Raw genomic sequence first — 5,991 nt, forward strand, 5'->3', positions numbered from 1 at the left:
TCTACCATTCCAGTATTTCCATTTAAATTAAATTCAATACCATTTAAAAAAAATCAAAAGTGCAGCCAGTATTCAATTCCTGGGCTAAATAATTTTAGAAAGCTTTGTGTTATTGAACCTACAGGGTTTTTCTGTAGTTTTAACTCTTTCTTTCTGTGATTTTTCCCATTAGTCACGTAAGTGACTGCAATATAACAGACATTGAGGATAAAGAAGGACTGAATAGAACAATCCTTGGCCTCATGAAGTTGAGAATCTAGCAAGGGAGTCAAACAATTCAATCATTCAGAGACAATTTATTGAGTGCCTGGCCTAAAATGAGCACAACAAAACCCCAGGCCAGAGGAATCATTTTAATGGGAGAGATAGATAATAGGTAAGCCAACTTTAAAAAAAAAAATCGTACTGCTTTTTCTTTAATAGAGATGCATATTTGAACTAAATAAGCACATTTTAAAAAGAGCAGTGATTGAGAAGAGGTTTTTTAACTGAGTGGTCCGAAAGGGCCTCCCTGAAAAAGTCTGTTTTGAACAGATTTCTGAATAATATCAGCTAGGAAGCTGCGTAAAAATCTCAGGGATGGGTGATTTTTCCAGTCGAAAAACTGTAAAGGCTCCAAAGTCACAATAGAGCTATAAGTTTCTCTAATAAAGTAACTTCTGACAAAGAATGAGAAGAAATAACTAACCCAGGTTTGAAAGAAAAGGGACAGACTTTCTATGGAATTCATATTTAATTAAAGCTCTAAAGGACAAAAATACAATAGAGCAAAATTCTGGTCACGCTGATATACCTAACGAAAGTTCATAAACAAGGTGTGGGTAGCAAAGAGTGTGTGGGAATGTTGGTAAGAACAGTGGGGAAGAGTCATCCCTGAACATGTTCTTAAATGAAGCAATTCTTGGGTTGTTTTAAAGGGTAAATTGGAGTTTGCCTAAGTGATTAGAGAAGGATGCCTCAGCTTATGGAAGTTCAAAGCCATAAAGATGTGATAAACTACTGCAGATATTTTCATGTATATTTGTTGTTGCTTCTAGTAATGGTGATCTAAAAACTCCTACTTAAGACAACTAAAAATCCAGACAAAATAGCTTTTAAAGTTAAAAATATCAGAATGATTATAAAAATAAGTGAGGGATTACTGGGCCAAAATACGAAATACAATGAGAGCCTAGAGATATATGCCCTGAAGCCATTTTAGCTATGAGAGCATTTGAAACTGCTAAAACACACTGAGCTGTGTTGTTAATAGACTCTTGATACTAGAGAAACAAATCCAGCAGCAATCAAATTTGAGGACTTTGGTACAACCCAAATTTAACTTGAGATCCACAAAGCACAAGGAGAAGCAGAAATAAGACTATAGCCTACCTTGCCTTCTGTGTAAACTGAGAAAGCCAATCACTGAATTTGGAGTATGATTGTCTTGTAGAGTCTCAGATATAAGAGAAAATCCTACCAAGGAGGACCATACCGTTATTATAGCTCTTAATTATCCCTACTCAATAAGAGTTTCAAATATAATGTCTTGAACATAGCAAAATGTAACAAAGCACACAAAGAAAAACCATTAACAAGATTTGATAGACAAAATGGGATTAAGTATGATGTTAAAATGATCAATAAAGATTGTAAAATGGCTTGATTACTCTGCTCAAAGAAATGAAAGGGGAAGCAAATTGAACAAAAAACTGACACTAAAAATGATATTGAGAAAGGTTTTATAAATGAACCAAATGGATACTCTAGAACTTTAAAGATATGACAGCTAATTTAAGATACCACAGGGGTGCCTGGGTGGCTCACTTAATTAAACCTCCAATTCTTTTTCCTTTTTTTTTAACACCTTAATTTTATTTTATCTCTTTCAATTTGGCTCAGGTCATGATGTCATGGTTGTGAAATAGAGCCCAGAGTTGGGCTCTGTGCTGAGCCTGGAGCCTGCTTAAGATTCTTTTCCCTTCTTTTTCTATCCCTCCCTGCACTCTCACTTGCTCACTCTCTCTTGCTTGCAAATAAATAGATAGATAGATAGATAGATAGATAGATAATAGACAAAGAAAAATAAAAGCAGATTATGAAAATAAATATAAAGATTTTGAAATGAAAACAAGTTCAAAATAAAATAGAGAAGACCTACACAGCTAAAAGTTCATTCAGAAAATCTACTATTAAAGAAGTCAGTATGACACAGTGTTAAGATATCAAAAGATTTGAGCATGTACTTTACAGAAAGGGTAATCCAAATGGCCACTCATATATAAAAACTGTTTATCTTTATTATGAATCTGGAATTAAATTAAATTAAATTAAAAATAAATTAAAACCTAAAATGACATACTATTACACACTTACCATATTGGGCAACAGTAAAATTGCCTTGCAAGAATGTGAAAGAATGAAAGTGCCCATAATGAAAACATTTGAGGTAAGTTGGACAATATTTAGAAAACTTAAAAATAAAAATAAAAATTTGGTCCATTCCTAGAAATACAACATGGAACTAAATGAATATTTTCACCAGGATATGCAAACAGATGATTATAGCTATTTCATTCATAACAGCAGATCAGTAGTGGTCTATTTGCACAATGTTACATTAAATAAGAGAGAATATTAACAAACTGGGAGGAGGGGCTAGGTTGTTATCAGAAACAGATCTTCTATGGTGCTGATTATGTTCTATTTCTCAAAATCTTTAAGTTAAAAAAGTTTTCAAATTTATATCTAGATAGATAGATGATAGATAGACAGATATCCCAGAAGCTGCAATGCTAGGCTAAGACCAGGCTTTAAAGGGCTTTTCTATACTCTACTAAATACTTGAAACCATTCATTATATCATAGCTCAGTGTTCAAATCTCCATTTGTTTCCTCAGGTTCCTAATATTTACCTTAAGGTGACCTGATTCAGACTTTTGATCACCTTTGTCTAAATATTTCTATTTTAACAAAGTCCTTTTTAACACTGAGAGACTAAAACTTAGAAAAATACTCTGATTGTTATCTCACTAGGGTGGAAAATATATAGTTACCCATTAACTAATGATATCCATGTCTACATTAGATCAATGACATTTTTAATTCTTGGGAGCTTTTGGTTAAATGAAATTTTTAAGCTTCCTTTAAAGGAAGCTTTAAGCCATCACCACATGAATAAAATTAAAGAACCAAATGAAAACAGGCCAAGTATTTACAGAGTAATAGAATGTGCAGTGGAAAGAGTACAATTCTGAAATCATAAAGCCTAAATTAGTGTGATGCATTTTTGCTACCCATGTAATCATAAACCAGTTATCTAAATGTGTTAGCCTCAGTTTTTTCACCCATGAAATGGTGATGATAATACTTATTATGCAGCGTTGTTGTGTGGATGTGATGAAGCATGGAGCATGAGAGTCTCATATTCCATGCTAAAATGATAGCTATTTTTATACTTATAATAATTCTAGTAATAGTAATTAAATTGTTCAAAATGGTAATATTCATTTATATTGAGGCATTGTATTGACTATTATTAGACACATTTACCAACATAAATTTCATTTTACTTTACCCCCTCTGAGGATATATATTCCCTAATTCAATATGAATCTCCTTATGAATAATAATTATCATAATAAATATGCTGATTTTTCTTCTATTTGTTTTTAAGGAGGTATCCTTTACTGTTGAACATAAAGAAACTTAAGCAAGTCTGTCTTATTCAAACTTTGCATGCTGCTTTCTTATGAAACTAGATTATAGAGTTGTATGAAATAAATTCATGCAGTTAAGACATTGATGTTTGGAACACTGGGTGGTCAGTTTAGTATTTTAAAAGAAGATATTAAATTTAAACCTTAAAACTGAGCTCTTTCAGCCTTTTTTATAGACCATCCTTCATGCTTCATAAGTACGCCTCCATTGTAAACTAAGTAATAGTTTTTGTCACAGTGTATATACCAAAAATGGATTTTATATTCTATTATTTCAGAGTTAGTTGCAGTTTCTACTGCCTTACTTCCTTTTTTGAAAAATAGATTAATTCTACAAAAAGTTTTTTCCAGCTTTATTGAAAAAAATCGACATATTTGTAAATTTAAGAAATGATTTCTTATAACATTGCAAACTTTTAACATTGTGTAAATTTTGTACAATTTGATAAATTGGTATACATCTTTATTGCAATATAATCTACACAAAAATGTTAATACATCTACTATCTCGTATAGTTGCCACTGATTTTTATGCATGTATCGTAAGGAATTTTAAGATCTACTCTCTTAGCAACTTTTATGTATATAGTATAGTAGAGATAAACTTCAGAGGTCTTGTGGGTTTTGTTCCAGACTGCCTCAATAAAGTGATTATCTCAATAAACTAAGTCAAATTATTATATTTTTTGGTTTCCCAGTGCATATAAAAAATTATGTTTCCCAGTGCATATAAAAAATAAAAACTATACTGCACTGTTCAAAAGCATTATGTTTTTAAAGAAAATCAATGTATATACCTTAAGTACACTAGTTCTGAGTTTTCAGTGGGTCATAATTACTGATCACAGATCACCATAACAAATACAATAATAATGAAAAAACTTGATATATTGCAAGAATTACCAACATGTGACAAAGAGACACAAAATGAACAAATGTTGTTAGAAAAATGGTGGCAGCAGACCTCTTTTATACAAGATTGCTATAAACTTTCAACTTGTAAGAATGTGATATATGCAAAGTTTATTAAAGGGAAGCACAGTAAAAAAAAGTATGTATATCTTATTAACTATGATCATCATGCTGTACATTAGATCCCCAGAACTTTTTCATATTATAGTTGCAAGTTTGCACCCTTTGACCATCTTACTCCACCCCAGGTTCACCCCTTGTCAACTCAACTCTAAGTTTCCATTAGTTTTCCTTTTCCTCAGATTCTGTATGTAAGGGATATCATAATACATAAATTTAAAAAATATATAAAATCTTTGAAATATTTCACTTAGAATAATACCTTCAAGATCCATCCATGCTGTTGTAAATGGCAGTATTTCTTAATTTTTCATGGTTAAGTAGTATTCCGTAGTATATATTTACCATACTTATTTTACTCATTCATCCATTAATGGATACTGAAGTTATTTCCATCTCTTGCTTAGAGTTAATAATTTTATAATAAACAAAGAGTGCAGATATGTCTTTGAACAGTGACTTCGTTTTCTTTAGATAGATACCTAGAAGTGGGATTACTGAATCATATGGTAATTTTACTTTTAATAATATGAATAATCTCCATACTGTTTTCCATACAAATTTATATCCCTATTACAGTGCATAAGTTCCCCGTTTTCCCCAATATTTACCAAAATTGGTTAGTTTCAATTTTTTGGTAGTATATATTCTAATATCTTGCTGTGTTTTTCAGAGGTAAACAACAACAACAACAACATAAGGACTTTGCCCTGAGATTTTTACGTTGAGCACTTTTTAATGCTCCTGTTGGTCATTTATATAACTTTTTTGAAAAAAAAGTCTATTGAGATCCTTTTGCTATTTTTTTAATCATATATTTTTTTCTATTTGTATCTGTTGGTTATTAACCTCTTTTCAGATATAAGATTCGTAAGTATTTTCTTACATTCTGTGGATTGTGTTTTCATTCTCTCTCCCTTTTTTTGGCAATGCAGAAACGTTAGTTTGATGTAATACCATTTATTTATTTTTGCTTTTTTTGCTTGTGTTTTTGGTCTGGTATCCAAAAAACTATTGGCAAGACCAATGTCAAGGAGAATTTTTCCTATGTTTTCCTTTAGGAAATTTAGTTTCATGCATCACCTTTAAGTCTTTAATCTATTTCAAGTTCAGACTTATGAGTGATATAAGGTTCCCTTTTCATACTGTTTATGTGACTATTCAGTTTTAAATATCATTTATTGAACAGACTATCTTTCCCCATTACATATGTTGGCCCCTGTCAAATATTAGGTGACTGTATGAAAGGATTTATTTCTGG

This window comes from Mustela nivalis, assembly GCF_964662115.1.
Source record: "Mustela nivalis genome assembly, contig: HAP1_SCAFFOLD_540, whole genome shotgun sequence".
In the NCBI taxonomy this organism is placed as follows: Eukaryota; Metazoa; Chordata; class Mammalia; order Carnivora; family Mustelidae; genus Mustela; species Mustela nivalis.